This window comes from Haliotis cracherodii, unplaced genomic scaffold (genome assembly GCF_022045235.1).
Source record: "Haliotis cracherodii isolate W230 unplaced genomic scaffold, xgHalCrac1.p SCAF_12, whole genome shotgun sequence".
In the NCBI taxonomy this organism is placed as follows: Eukaryota; Metazoa; Mollusca; class Gastropoda; order Lepetellida; family Haliotidae; genus Haliotis; species Haliotis cracherodii.
The window spans coordinates 42,873,194-42,889,697 of record NW_027266267.1 but is presented as its reverse complement, the minus strand read 5'-3'; the positions used below and the strand labels follow the sequence as shown (position 1 = coordinate 42,889,697).

Genomic DNA, 16,504 nt, shown 5'->3' with positions numbered 1-16,504 from the left:
CGAATACCCACCATGAATGTGTGCCTCTGCGTATCGAATACCAACCATGACTGTATGCCTCTACATATCGAATACCCACCATGACTGTATGCCTCTACATATCGAATACCCACAATGACTGTATGCCTCTACGTATCGAATACCCACCATGACTGTGTGCCTCTGCGTATCGAATACCCACAATGACTGTGTGCCTGTATGTATCGAATACCCACCATGACTGTGCCTCTACGTATCAAATACCCATACTAATTGTATGACTCTACGTATCGAATACCCATCATGGCTGTATGCCTCTACGTATCGAATACCTACCATGACTGTATGCCTCTACGTATCGAATATTCACAATGACTGTGTGGCTGTATGTATCGAATACCCACCATGACTGTGTGCCTCTACCTATCGAATACCCACCACGACTGTGTGCCTCTACGTATCGAATACCCACATTGATTGTATGCCTCTACGTATCGAATACCCACAATGACTGTATGCCTCTACGTATCGAATATTCACAATGACTGTGTGGCTCTACGTATCGAATACCCACCATGACTGTATGCCTCTACGTATCGGATACCCACCATGACTGTGTGCCTCTACGTATCGAATACCCACCATGACTGTGTGCCTCTACGTATCGAATACCCACCATGACACTATGCCTCTACGTATGGAATACCCACCATGACTGTGTGCCTCTACGTATCGAATACCCACCATGACACTATGCCTCTACGTATGGAATACCCACCATGACTGTGTGCCTCTACGTATCGAATACCCATCATGACTGTGTGCCTCTACGTATCGAATACCCACCATGACACTATGCCTCTACGTATGGAATACCCACCATGACTGTATGCTTCTACGTATCAAATACCCACCATGACACTATGCCTCTACGTATGGAATACCCATCATGACTGTGTGCCTCTACGTATCGATAACCCACCATGACTATTTGACTGTATATATGAAATACCCACCATGACTGTGTGCCTCTACGTATCGATTACCCACCATGACTGACTGTATATATGGAATACCCCCTATGACTGACTGTATATATGGAATACCCACCATGACTGACTGTATATATGGAATACCCACCATGACCGTGTGCCTCAACGTATCGAATACCCACCATGACTGTACAAATGAAATATACCTACAATGACTGTGTATTAGAAATGCCCACAGCGTCTATAGCACTGTACATACGGAATACCCACTTTGTTTATCTGATCTCTCTTTGCCAACATCGCCACAACGTATGTGTTCGTTGATATATAGACTTTGCATCTTGGTGTTCGTATAAGACTTGGCATCCTGCCATTGTTATTGTAAGGCTTGGCCTCATGCTGTTATCAGGCTTCGCATCTTGGAGTTTATATGATGCTTGTCATCTTGATGTTCTTATAGGGCATGGCATCTTGGTGTTGCTATAAGTCTTGGCATAATGGTGTTCATAAGTTAGTGAATAGTTTTCTATCATGCTACTGCAATCATGCCAATACGTGTTTTGATATCCCCGTTACTGCAAACAGCATTACATTTTGTTATATTTGTGTTGTTTTACACCGGCAGGTATTCTGTTGACTACCTTAGTGTAGTACAAAGCAAGTCTAGTCAACCTCTGTCCATATGGACTTTAGCATTACGGGTTGAAGTTCGCCAGTTGCCCCAGCACTCTGAGATGAGTGTATCGTTTGCAAGATCAATTCACGGGTTGATTTCGTTTGTTTTCGGAATAGTGTCAGATATACTTGTAAATACATTTTTACACGTTTAATATATAATTCTTATACTTTTAACTTTTTTATTCTTTTTTTATCATTTCAATCATTAATTGCTTAACACAATCTCATTACAATCAGAATTAGGTGTTAGCTAAGGTTGTTGTTTAACAAGGTGTGCATGTGATACAGAAACAAGTATTTCAGTATTACGAAGGAGGGAGGTATCAATGAAGAAGGAGCGTTGTACATAGAACGTTTTTGATCTTAAAATATTTTCAAATATATCGTAAACAAATTGTGTACATATGATAAGCGAATGTGACTGGGGAACGGGTGCCCAATGCTGACGTTGTTCTTGATTATATTCATGGTGCTGCCATGTCGACATCACAAAGTCAGGCGTTGTTCGTGTTACTGTTGTTTATGATGATATTCATGATGATGCCATGTTGACATCACAAAGTCAGGCATTGTTCGTTTTACTGTTGTTCATGATGATATTCATGATGTGTCCATGTTGATATCACAAAGTCAGGCGTTGTTCGTGTTACTGTTGTTCATGATGATACTCATGATGATGTCATGTTGACATCACAAAGTCAGGCGTTGTTCGTGCTACTGTTGTTCATGATGATACTTAAGATGTTTCCATGTGGACATCACAAAGTCAGGTGTTGTTCGTGTTACTGTTGTTCATGATGATACTCATGATGTTGCCATGTCGACATCACAAAGTCAGGTGTTGTTCGTGTTACTGTTGTTCATGATGATACTCATGATGTTGCCATGTCGACATCACAAAGTCAGGCGTTGTTCGTGCTGCTGTTGTTCATGATGATACTCATGATGTTGCCATGTCAACATCACAAAGTCAGGCGTTGTTCGTGCTACTGTTGTTCATGATGATACTTAAGATGTTTCCATGTGGACATCACAAAGTCAGGCGTTGTTCGTGTTACTGTTGTTCATGATGATATTCATGATGATGTCATGTTGACATCACAAAGTCAGGTGTTGTTCGTGTTACTGTTGTTCATGATGATACTCATAATGTTTCCATGTCAACATCACAAAGTCAGGCGTTGTTCGTGTTACTGTTGTTCATGATGATACTCATAATGTTTCCATGTCAACATCACAAAGTCAGGCGTTGTTCGTGTTACTGTTGTTCATGATGATACTCATAATGTTTCCATGTCAACATCACAAAGTCAGGTGTTGTTCGTGTTACTGTTGTTCATGATGATACTCATGATGTTGCCATGTCAACATCACAAAGTCAGGCGTTGTTCGTGCTACTGTTGTTCATGATGATACTTAAGATGTTTCCATGTGGACATCACAAAGTCAGGCGTTGTTCGTGTTACTGTTGTTCATGATGATATTCATGATGATGTCATGTTGACATTACAAAGTCAGGTGTTGTTCGTGTTACTGTTGTTCATGATGATACTCATGATGTTGCCATGTCAACATCACAAAGTCAGGCGTTGTTCGTACTACTGTTGTTCATGATGATATTCATGATGATGTCATGTTGACATCACAAAGTCAGGCGTTGTTCGTACTACTGTTGTTCATGATGATACTCATAATGTTTCCATGTCAACATCACAAAGTCAGGTGTTGTTCGTGTTACTGTTGTTCATGATGACATCATGTTGACATCACAAAGTCAGGCGTTGTTCGTACTACTGTTGTTCATGATGATACTCATAATGTTTCCATGTCAACATCACAAAGTCAGGCGTTGTTCGTGTTACTGTTGTTCATGATGCTACTCATAATGTTTCCATGTCAACATCACAAAGTCAGGTGTTGTTCGTGTTACTGTTGTTCATGATGATACTCATGATGTTGCCATGTCAACATCACAAAGTCAGGCGTTGTTCGTGTTACTGTTGTTCATGATGATACTCATGATGTTGCCATGTCAACATCACAAAGTCAGGCGTTGTTCGTGCTACTGTTGTTCATGATGATACTCATGATGTTGCCATGTCAACATCACAAAGTCAGGCGTTGTTCGTGTTACTGTTGTTCATGATGATATTCATGATGCTGCCATGTGGACATCACAAAGTCAGGCGTTGTTCGTGTTACTGTTGTTCATGATGATATTCATGATGCTTCCATGTCGACATCACAAAGTCAGGCGTTGTTCGTGTTACTGTTGTTCATGACGATATTCATGATGCTGCCATGTTGACATCACAAAGTCAGGCGTTGTTCGTGTTACTGTTGTTCATGATGATATTCATGATGCTGCAATGTCGACATCACAAAGTCAGGCGTTGTTCGTGCTACTGTTGTTCATGATGATATTCATGATGCTGCAATGTCGACATCACAAAGTCAGGCGTTGTTCGTGTTACTGTTGTTCATGATGATATTCATGTTTCCATGTGGACATCACAAAGTCAGGCGTTGTTCGTGTTACTGTTGTTCATGATGATATTCATGTTTCCATGTGGACATCACAAAATCAGGCGTTGTTCGTGCTACTGTTGTTCATGATGGTATTCATGTATCCATGTGGACATCACAAAGTCCGGCGTTGTTCGTGTTACTGTTGTTCATGATGATATTCATGTTTCCATGTTGACATCACAAAGTCAGGCGTTGTTCGTGTTACTGTTGTTCATGATGATACTCATGATGCTGCCATGTCGACATCACAAAGTCAGGCGTTGTTCGTGTTACTGTTGTTCATGATGATATTCATGATGCTGCCATGTCGACATCACAAAGTCAGGCGTTGTTCGTGTGACTGTTGTTCATGATGATATTCATGATGCTGCCATGTCGACATCACAAAGTCAGGTGTTGTTCGTGTTACTGTTGTTCATGATGATATTCATGATGCTGACATGTCGACATCACAAAGTCAGGCGTTGTTCGTGTTACTGTTGTTCATGATGATATTCATGATGCTGCAATGTCGACATCACAAAGTCAGGCGTTGTTCGTGCTACTGTTGTTCATGATGATATTCATGATGCTGCAATGTCGACATCACAAAGTCAGGCGTTGTTCGTGTTACTGTTGTTCATGATGATATTCATGATGCTGCCATGTCGACATCACAAAGTCAGGCGTTGTTCGTGTTACTGTTGTTCATGATGATATTCATGATGCTTCCATGTTGACATCACAAAGTCAGGCGTTGTTCGTGTTACTGTTGTTCATGACGATATTCATGATGCTGCCATGTTGACATCACAAAGTCAGGCGTTGTTCGTGTTACTGTTGTTCATGATGATATTCATGATGCTGCAATGTCGACATCACAAAGTCAGGCGTTGTTCGTGCTACTGTTGTTCATGATGATATTCATGATGCTGCAATGTCGACATCACAAAGTCAGGCGTTGTTCGTGTTACTGTTGTTCATGATGATATTCATGTTTCCATGTGGACATCACAAAGTCAGGCGTTGTTCGTGTTACTGTTGTTCATGATGATATTCATGTTTCCATGTGGACATCACAAAATCAGGCGTTGTTCGTGCTACTGTTGTTCATGATGGTATTCATGTATCCATGTGGACATCACAAAGTCCGGCGTTGTTCGTGTTACTGTTGTTCATGATGATATTCATGTTTCCATGTTGACATCACAAAGTCAGGCGTTGTTCGTGTTACTGTTGTTCATGATGATACTCATGATGCTGCCATGTCGACATCACAAAGTCAGGCGTTGTTCGTGTTACTGTTGTTCATGATGATATTCATGATGCTGCCATGTCGACATCACAAAGTCAGGCGTTGTTCGTGTGACTGTTGTTCATGATGATATTCATGATGCTGCCATGTCGACATCACAAAGTCAGGTGTTGTTCGTGTTACTGTTGTTCATGATGATATTCATGATGCTGACATGTCGACATCACAAAGTCAGGCGTTGTTCGTGTTACTGTTGTTCATGATGATACTGGTGATGCTGCCATGTCGACATCACAAAATCAGGGATACAGAACCAATTCAAATGTGAACAGTATTATTCATACACACGCTGTATGTGGTTACCTGTTGGTGTTTATTAATATATTTACACATTGGCATCATTAAAGCACCACAAAACGTTTCCGATATGTGTTAAATTAAAATTTGACTGGGGTGGTTCATTGTTGGAAACAAGACAAAAGGTTTGTCATTATATTTTTCAAAATTTGATTTTGCATCAGGTGGTACTTAATTGATCCTCATATAGTAATCCAAAAGGTTTTCAACTGGGTTTCAGACCAAGGTTTGTCATTATATTTTTCAAAATTTGATTTTGCATCAGGTGGTACTTAATTGGTATATATACTAGAACCGCCCAGTACAAGCATGTACATAGTTTAGTCTTTTGGTTACCAGCGCTTATTTGTATTCAATATCTTCATGACTGAACGTGAAAATTGTCAGATTATTTTTATTCTTTATTTGCTATTTTGCAATAACTGATTATCGGAAATAAATGCTTTAGCAAATCGAGTCTTACATTTTTTGTTACACTTGGCAGTGCTACCAATACATACACTGACACCTCATTATTCCGGCTGCTGGTTTCCTTAACACTGCTGGGTACATAAATACAAAAGTGGGCCCCGTGAAGATCCGGGTTAGAATTGGTCTTCAGCAGCCCATGCACGTCGAAAGAGGTGACTAACGGGATAAAAAATACAAGGCGTATTATTTCATAACCATTATTTCCTAACACAGGTCTGGCTTAATGCGGACACCACTGTCCGGATTAACGAGGTGTCACTGTTTTAGATATGCTCGTGTTACTCGTTCATTGTCTTTTACCCAGATGTTCGTTGAGTGAATTGGGTTTGTTTGTTGTTTAACGCCGCACTGAGCAATAGTCCAGCTATATGACGGCGGTCTGTAAATAATCGAGTCTGGGTCAGGCAATCCAGTGATTGACATCATGAGCATCGATCCACGCAATTGGAATCGATGACAAGCATCAACCAAGTCAGCGAGTCTGACCACCCGTTCCTGTTAGTCACCTTTTACGACAAGCAGAGTCGCCTTTTATGTCAAGCGTGGGTTGCTGAAGACCTATTCTAGCCTTAACAAGCGTAGAATGTTTAGTTATATATTAGTTGTAGTTTCGTGACATCACCTCAATATCAGGGCCCAGTTCTATAGAGCGATTTTAAGACACACCTGCACAGTTCCCATGCTTTAAGGCTGATTTACGACATTGATAGTGCTAAGATCGCTATGTGGCACATGTACAGACTACATAGTGGATCTATTCGTGCATGCTGTATGAAAGTAGAAAACAATTCAAAGACACATCCTACAAAGGTATCTCATGCTTTATTTTCTCTTCCAAGACCCATCGAGAACCTAATTCTATGGATAATCTGCTAATGATGGGATAGTTACCATTGCAGCTGACCTCGTTGTCATGACAACACATCCTACATAAGTAAAATATCATTAATACTCCATAGCCATATAACTAGACATCGATTATTCCAGGTCATTATGACCCACGTGAATACAATATAACTAAAACCAATACCAGCTGGCAATGAATGATCTGCTCGTGACAGGGCCCGTAACAATCCGTGGTAGAATAGGTCTTCAGCAACCGTAAAAGGTGACTATACCTATCGTAAGAGGCGACTAACAGGACCGGGTGGTCAGGCTCGCTGACTTGGTTGATGCATGTCATCGACTCCAATTGCGTGGATCGATGCTCATGATGTCAATTACTGGATTGTCTGGTCCAGACGGGATTATTTACAGAACACCTTCATATGGCTGAAATATTGACGAGTGCGGCGTTAAACAACAAACAAACAAACGAGACATCTTTCTCTGCTTAAGAACACTCAAGTTGGTTGGATGGATTGTTGTTTTACGCCGCACTCAGCAATATTCCAGCTATATGACGGCGGTCAACACCCAAGTAAACCCAACAAATGTCGTACATGTCGACTACGCCCTTGTTAAAGAAACCTAATATTTTAACCAAAAAAATCTTTATATTTCATAATTTCCTTCATTCAGGACATTCATGAACATAATGTATAAACATACTTAATCATTATGTTAATATGTATTACTACTGCTTTTGTAAAACTGCCACGACATTTCAGAGCAGGCAGGTCATGAGGGTCACATCTTCTTCCTTGTGTCTGCCCGCACTGACCTATCCAACAGGATATATGTCATCTGTCGGTGTCCCCCTCGTTTGACTTTACACACGCGAAACTACCTCAAACAGCCAACCTGGTTGATATTCTACTGCTGAAAGTGAAATACTTCCGGTTCATTATTCATTGATGCTGTAATTGATTTCCTTCTCCAACACAGACGGGCCTTGCAAGCATGTAGAAACCGTGTGGTGTGGGTTCAGTCGACAGGGCTTCTTTGATAAGATGCATGGTTGCGAAAGTAAGGAAACATGTACATTGAGGAAATTTCATGTGTCGAGTGAAATATCTCCTTTTGCCCGCCACGAGATGAGAGAAACGTGATATTTCATGTGACATGCGGAATATCCTATTTATTATATACTTTTTTGTGTAGCTGTCTATTGGTAAATTTAATTATTTCATTACAAATGTAAAACCTTGAAACGTAAATTCTCCCTGCCTAAGACAGGGGACAGTTAACCAGCTCTTGTATTTGAGACTAAAAATGTAGGGTCACGAAAATTCTGTATCATGCAAATAGATATTATTATTATATAGAAAATCAACAATAACCAAAAATATTCTTGAAAACTACGAGGCCGCTGTTGCAAGCGAAAGAATACACGCTGGTCAAGTAACAAAACTGGCGCTGTGCGAAAAGTACAGACTCGATTGACGAGTTAAATGAGAAATTTACAGTTTATAACGAAACATTTTCAAGAGAATAACAAATGGCAAGAAGGTATATTAATCCATAAATGGCCATCTGTCATTATTTTGCCTCGTAAATGTGGAACTAACATAAAAAGGAAGTCAACAGTTTGTGTAGGGGTCAGAATATACGATAAAGGAAGACAATTTTAGGGAAGGTCACTCTTGTATGACAATAGTTCCGTCAAAGTGTTACGTGCACAGCAGTGAAATATCAAGTGTTATGTTCACTGCAATGAATTTATCCCTTTTCTCAACTTCGGAAAACTCAGTCTTTAACACTGAAACACATAATAAATTATGCTAGAAACAGTTGTATGACAAGCACATCTTATCAATAATTTATATATGATATGTTAGTGAATATGAGACTGTTTGGACATGATTTATTCAACACAACTCCACGTCATGAGTCCTGGGGAAGGAAGCATCTGCCACGTGTTGCATTATTCACACGTGGACCAGGCAGACAGTCTGAAACAGAAACCTTCACTTAGCTATCGGTACAAACAGATATTCCGTTTAATTTCAATCACACAAAACATTAATTTCCATTTGAAAAGACATCAACCACACAGAGGTGGTTTCTGTAGTTGTGTCCGCATGACAGGTTCACGGTGCAGTTCTGAATCCCTATCTGACCATACCACTAAGGAGCGATGAGTTAATATTCTAGGGGTGGGTGACAAGGCAAGATATTTTGTCCGTCACTTTTTCCAAACATGCACATTTTTCTCTGAAAGGTAGAGACGAAGAATTTATTTTTACACCGTGTTTTGTTCAATACATCCAGAATACCAAGCAAACACAAAACCTGTATCCATGGACATGTGCCAGATTACTTTTCCCAGTATTTGCTGGAAACAGGCGTCAGGAAAGTGCATGTCTTTCACTACTGAAGTCCCAGAATATATTCATAAAATATGGTTAGAAATTTGGTAGTTTCTCGTCACCGACACATGCATGCCGATCTACAGGTCGGAAGTCTCTCAGAGTGTATATGACCGCCTCCGTGGTCTAGTGGTAGAGCGTCCGCCTGGAGAGCGGAGGTCCGGGGTTTGATCCCCGGCCGCGTCATACCAAAAGACGTTAAAAGATGCTACTTGTTGTTACGACGTCTTGCGCTCGGCATTAAGGGTCTAAAACAAGGACTGGTCGGCTCGGAGGCAGTATACTGTGTCTTAGTGGGGGTATTCATATTAAACTGCGGCATGGTATCTCAGTGAGCTAGCACTATAAACCGGCATCAGTCCGGACTAGTACAAGTAGCCACATAAACACACACACGTACATGCACGTCGCTATATAAGTGCAATAATCTTGGACGCGACGTTAAAACCCCATTTCACTTCACCTCAGAGTGTATGTTAGATTCCGCTTTTATACCCGACTGAGTCTCTTACCTCTGCGGTTATGGAGCTTATTTCTCAACAATCTTTAATTTGATATAGCGGATTAGTTTATTCATGAACGTAATTCATATGGTAATTGGTATTTTAAGAAGGTGTGTTATACCCAAGGACCAAGTGGTTTATAGTTACAGCAGACAATGTAACTAAAACCCCAAGGGAAATCAAGATTGTAATACCGGAAATATTAGAATGAGTGAGTGAGTGAGTGATGTTTTACGCCGCTTTTAGCAATATTCCAGCAATATCACGGCGGGGGACACCAGAAATGGGCTTCACACATTGTACCCATGTCGGGAATCGAACCCGGGTCTTCGGCGTGACGAGCTAACGCTTTAACCACTAGGCTACCCGACCGCCCCACATTAGAATGAGAAATCACACATATAACTAGTGGTTACATACAACATGTTGTGCATGTTGCATTTAAAATACCACAAACACATTAGATGTACGTTTACATTAAGCAAAAAGTGCCGCAGATCAATGTGGATCATTGTCACAATCAGGAAAACATTATAAGGACAAAATGGGAAATTTGATAACAACAATGTATCTCCTTTGTTCCAAAACTTCATTCTTCTAGCAGTCACCCCCTCACTCTCCTCTTCTGATATACTTCAAGGGGCGGTCGGGTAGCCTAGTTGTTAAAGCGTTCGTTCATCACGCCGAAGACCCGGATTCCATTCCCGACATGGGTACAATGTGTGAAGCCCATTTCTGGTGTCCCCCTCCGTGATATTGCTGGAATATTGCTGAAAGCGGCGTATAACCATACCTTTCACACATTGTACCCATGTCGGGAACCCGGGTCTTCGGCGTGACGAGCGAATGCTTTAACCACTAGGCTACCCGACCACCCGTCCTGATTACCTGAACTGAACTTTATTTACACTCAGGCCGCTATCAGCGGCATCAGAGGTACAAAATTATTTCAACAACATAATACATATACATATAAATATAGTAATATACAAAAACATCTTGGCGGTGCATGCATGCATATTTATACAGATTTACTGTGGTAGCAATATATGTGCAATTCAAAAAGAGGGAGAGTTACTTGATAGGTTTAAACAATGACATGATGATTTTACAGAATTTGGACGGTTTTCTCAATGTTCCTAGTCGTGAATTATTAAAAAGTAAATTCATTTTATGCATATTGGGTTTAATGTAGTAGAATCTGTGTAAAAAAATTTTCTTTCGTTTTCTAAAGATGGACAAATAAACAAATAATGAAATTCATCACCTATGTCAGATAATTTGTAAAGTTGGCATTTCCTTTCGGTTAAATGTATTTTTCTCCATCTTCCATGCAGGTTCAATAGGTAGATTATGATTACAAGTTCTAAACTTAAGTAAGACTCGCCTAGGATGTGGCTCATCATCCCAGCCTATGGATTACCAGTGTCAACAACAAACAAACAATCATCAATCTTGTGGAACTCATGTTTCACACATGCTGTTTGCTACTGGTTGATTACTTGTTTGCGATAACTGACATTCCACTCTAGTCTTTTATTCAGCCATGACGATTCATTTCTAGGCTAAAAATATGTGTGACCACGATATTGTTTTATCGTGTCAGTGTTGTGAGTGAGTATGGTTTTACGTCGCTTTTAGCAATGTTCCAGCAATATCACGGCGGGGGAAACCAGAAATGGGTTTCACACATTGTACCCATGTCGGGAATCGAACCCGGGTCTTCGGCGTGACGAGCGAACGCTTTAAACACTAGGCTACCCGACCGCCCCGTGTCAGTGTAAAGTGAGGACGTGTTTTTTTCTTCCTGACGTCCCAAGACCACACATCTCCACAGTTAACGCCTCTCGTATTATCCTTACTTGGTCATATGCATGCAGGCTACATAATCCATCCGTGACTCACACAGGGAAGTCAAAAGTCATGACTCACAAAGAGAAATCAAAAGTACAAAGGATCAATTCACATGCGATCTATTCTCGACACATGTAATCAAACGGAAACATGACTGACATTGGATATGAAGTGCTAAACCCGCACACTCATGCATGCTCTTGTGAATATACTCAACATGCCCACGCATTACAAGAATTTCCCAAACATAAAAAATGACCTTTATGATACAAGTGTGTATGTATGATTCCCTGTACTTACCACAATACATTTGGAAGCGCGTCATACCAATAGACGTTAAAGGATGGTATTTGTTTTGTTTTGTTTTTTAAATATTTTTTTATTCAATTCAGTATATGACATTACAGAGTTATACACGCGGCATTTACCTGTCTGGCATTATGAACTCACCTAAAGGAGAGATTATGGTCTGGAGTAGAGGTAGTGTAAATGAAAGGGGTAGATCTGTAGGGGATTAGGTGACTTAGAGGAAAGTTTACAAAAAAAAGAATTAATGTAAGTGTAATGAAAGATGCTTGTATGATGAGAAGACATTTTTTAGAAATTACAAAAATAACAATAGGAAGAAACAATTATTACACTGAGAAACTGAGATGAGACGATTTACACTTGAGATGGCTAGGTTTAGTATATAGATACTTGAAACTGACTAGCCTACCAAATCAAAATCACATAAACAAACAATCATCCACCATACCCAGCTCCCTTAGTTCTCCTCCCCAACCCCATCGGCATCTATTCCAAATCTCAAAATTCCGAAATTCTATATAAGCAACCCCTAAAGCCCCCTGTTGGGTTGCACAGACCACCTTCGCCCCTTTCGGAAACACATTAAATGGCCTGGCCGGGCGAAATACGCATCAGTCGGAAAGCGCACGTTAAATCTCCAAAGTAAGTAAGTAAGTAAGTACTAACATGACATCAACAAGGCTGGTCTTCGCAATGTTGAGTTTGTTATGTCAATTGTTTATCTCAATCTATTCGTGTTTCTTGGGTTGTATGAAATTGTATGAAATAGGTAACAGACTAGGGATTAGCAGTGCTATGGACCGTTAACTTTGTTGTCTTAAGCTGTAGGGGAAATGGGATGTAGGGGTTTTGGGAGGTTACCCTGACATTGAATGTGAAGGTCTAAACCCGCACACTCATGCATGCTCTTGTGCTCAACATGAAGGCGCTTTACAAGAATATACCAAACATAAAAAATGACCTTAGATACTAGTGTGTATGTATGATTCCCTATTGAATAGTGCGTCTTGTGGCTTACTTATTAGGTATAGGTTACATACCTATACAGCAGACAGCAAGTCAGCAAGTTTAAGTTGGCTACAGGTGTACAGCAATGTTTACAAATGGTGAAACGGGCAGGCTACATTAGCCATGTTTATCAACTAGGTGGGAAGCTAATTCCTTACAGCACATAAAAAAATAAATAAAAAAATAGAGACATATCAACTAGAAAATTCATTTGCCAAATCTTTCCATTTTCTGTCAAACTGTCTTATTGTATTGTTTTTGTGTACAATTGATTTTTCTATCCGAAATATATCAATTAAAATCTTCAGAAACTTTTAAGATGGTACTTGTTGTTTCCCTGTCTGGCGCTCGGCATTTGGCTAAAACAAGAACTGGTCGGCTTGGAGTCAGTATACAGTGTCTGAGTGGGTTGCTCATGTTAAACTGCGGCATGGTATCTCAGTGGGCGAGAACTATAAATCGGCATCAGTCCGGACTAGTACAAGCAACCACACACACACACGTGCATGCACGTCGCTTTATAAGTGCAATAATCTTGGACGCGACGTTAAACCCCATTTCACCTCACCTCATTTGGACACCGCACATGCAACATTCATTCCACAGTATACACTATGCTACACCATATGCGCTGTATACGTGGACTGCACAGCTGTGCCACTCCCACGTACTTTGTTTCCACGAAACCATTCATTTTATGCAGCAGTATATTAATTTTCAAATATACACCGACTGTTCAATATTGCAACAATGGAGGACTCTTTGTGCACACGACACATGCTTGTTGTTTCAGTGTGTTGATGTTCGATGTTTCAGTGTATTAGACAAAATACTACACGAATCAAACATACACCACTGGATATCTGTGTACAAAGAAGGCTATTCGCCATCACGGGGCTGAGCCTGGTAAAATGCATGTCAAGCAGGCTATTGGGAGTCTAGATATAAATAACCCCATCAACACTCACCACAACTTTCGCGGCAAAGTGAAGTGTCTAGATACCCGGGCATATGCAACGTCCTAGGATCTGTTGTAAAGGGCGACAGAACGTCCGCAGTCGTACTGTATCATATCAGCTATTACTGTATTAAACTAGTCGGGAGTCATATTACTATACTATTTGAGTAGTTGTACATCTAAGCCGCGATGGTGGCTGATTGTAACTGGGGTTGCAATTGTGATTAAAGTTGTAGGTGTGATTGTAGCTTTTGTAGGTGTGATTGTAGCTGTTGTAGGTGTGGTTCTAGCTGTGGTTGTAGCCGTGGTTGTAGGTGTGGTTGTAGCCATGGTTGTACGTTGATTGTAGGAGTTACTGTAGGTTTGCCTCTAGGTGTGGCAGTAACTGTAGTTCTAGGTGTGACTGTAGTTATGGTTGTAGGTGTGGTTGTAGATGTGGTTGTAGGTGTGGTTGTACGTTGATTGTAGGAGTAACTGTAGGTTTGCCTCTAGGTGTGGTAGTAACTGCAGGTGTAGGTGTGACTGTAGGTGTGGTTGTAGGTGTGGTTGTAGGTGTGATTGTAGCTAAGGTTGTAGCTGTGGTTGTAGGTGTGGTTGTAGGTGTGGAAGGTGTGATTGTAGTTAAGGTTGTACCTGTGATTGTACTTGTGGTTGTAGGTGTGGTTTTGTGTGTGGTTGTAGCTCTGCTTGTAGCTGTGATCTTAGCTGTGGTTGTAGGTGTGGTTGTAGGCGTGGTTGTACCCCTGATTTGTAGCTGTGGTTGTGGTTGTAAGTGTGATTGTAGGTGTGGTTGTAGCTGTGGTTGGTGTGGTTGTAGCTCTGATTTGTAGCTGTGGATGTAGGTGTGGTTGTAACTGTGGCTGTGGTTGTAAGTGTAGTTGTAGGTTTGATTGTAGCTGTGGTTGTAGGTGTTGTTGTAGCTGTGATTGTAGCTGTGGTTGTAACTGTGATTGTAGCTGTTGTAGGTGTGGTTGTACCTGTGGTTGTAGCAGTGGTTGTTGGTGTGATCGTAGCTGTGGTTGTAGCTGTGATCTTAGCTGTGGTTGTAGCTGTGGTTGTGGCTGTGATTGTAACTGATTTGTAGCTGTGGTTGTAGGTGTGGTTGTAACTGTGGCTGTGGTTGTAGGTGTGGTTGTAGCTGTGATTGTAGGTGTGGTTGTAGCTGTGGTTGAAGGTGTGGTTGTAGCTGTGATTGTAGCCATGGTTGAAGGTGTTGTTGTAGCTGTGGTTGTAGCTGTGATTGTTGATGTGGTTGTAGGCGTGGTTGTACGTATGATTGTAGCTGTGATCTTAGCTGTGGTTGTATCTGTGGTTGATGGTGTGGTTGTATCTGTGGTTCTATCTGTGATCTTAGCTGTGGTTGTTGCTGTGATTTGTAGCTGTGGCTGTATATGTGGTTGTAGCTGTGGTTGTATATGTGATTGTAGGTGTGTTTGTTGCTGTGATTTGTAGCTGTGGTTGCAGCTCTGATTTGTAGGTGTGGTTGTAGCTGTTGTTGTAGCTGTGATTGTAGCTGTGATTGTAGTTCAGGTTGTAGGTGTGGTTGTAGCTATGATTGTTGCTGTGATTGTAGCTGTGGTTGTAGCTGTGGTGGTAGGTGTGGTTGTAGCTGTGATTTGTAGCTGTGGTTGTGGTTGTAGCAGTGGATGTCGCTGTGGTTGTAGGTGTGATTGTAGCTGTGGTTGTAGGTTTTGTCTTATCTGCGATTGTAAGTGTGGTTGTAGGTTTGGTTTTAGCCTTATATATGTGCATGCTACACATACAACCATGTGAGTGTTAGTTCTGAAAACATCTGTTTCCCTCCAAATCATAGTTGGACTGTATGATGGGTGGACAGTGAGAAAGTGAGTCCCAGTGGGTGTGGAAGTGTGCAGGTGTGTGTGTGTGTGTGGACAGTGAGTCCCAGTGGGTGTGGAAGTGTGCATGTGTGTGGGTGTGTGGACAGTGAGTCCCAGTGGGGGTGGGAGTGTGCAGGTGTGTGGGTAAGTTGGACAATGAGTCCAAGTGGGTGTGGAAGTGTGCAGGTGTGTGGGTGTGTGGACAGTGAGTCCCAGTGGATGTGGAAGTGTGCAGGTGTGTGGGTAAGTTGGACAGTGAGTCCCAGTGGGTGTGGAAGTGTGCAGGTGTGTGGGTGAGTGGACAGTGAGTCCCAGTGGGTGTGGGAATTTTGCAGGTGTGTGGGTGTGCTTTTCACCATGTTTTCATATATGTAGGGCCTAAAGCACCTGTCTACTTATTGACAGAACAGCTTAGACAGACTCACATGTGGTCCAGAAATAAAGTCATGGATCTGGTTAAATACATTCTGTGAGGGAATCTTTGATCATTAAGGAACCCTCAAGTCTCCTTGAGTTGAAAAGGGGATGAGTACAGGCTGATAG

General features: G+C 41.3%; 1 long non-coding RNA gene across 1 annotated transcript in view; it reads right to left on the bottom strand.

Moving 5' to 3' along the window:
- Positions 1 to 7,637: 7,637 nt before the first annotated feature.
- LOC139458443 (uncharacterized) overlaps positions 7,638 to 16,504 on the bottom strand; it is a 47,855-nt gene continuing 38,988 nt past the window's right edge. The window contains exon 3 of the long non-coding RNA XR_011652673.1: positions 7,638 to 9,074. This is a non-coding gene — a long non-coding RNA (uncharacterized lncRNA). The remainder of the gene's footprint in view (positions 9,075 to 16,504) is intronic.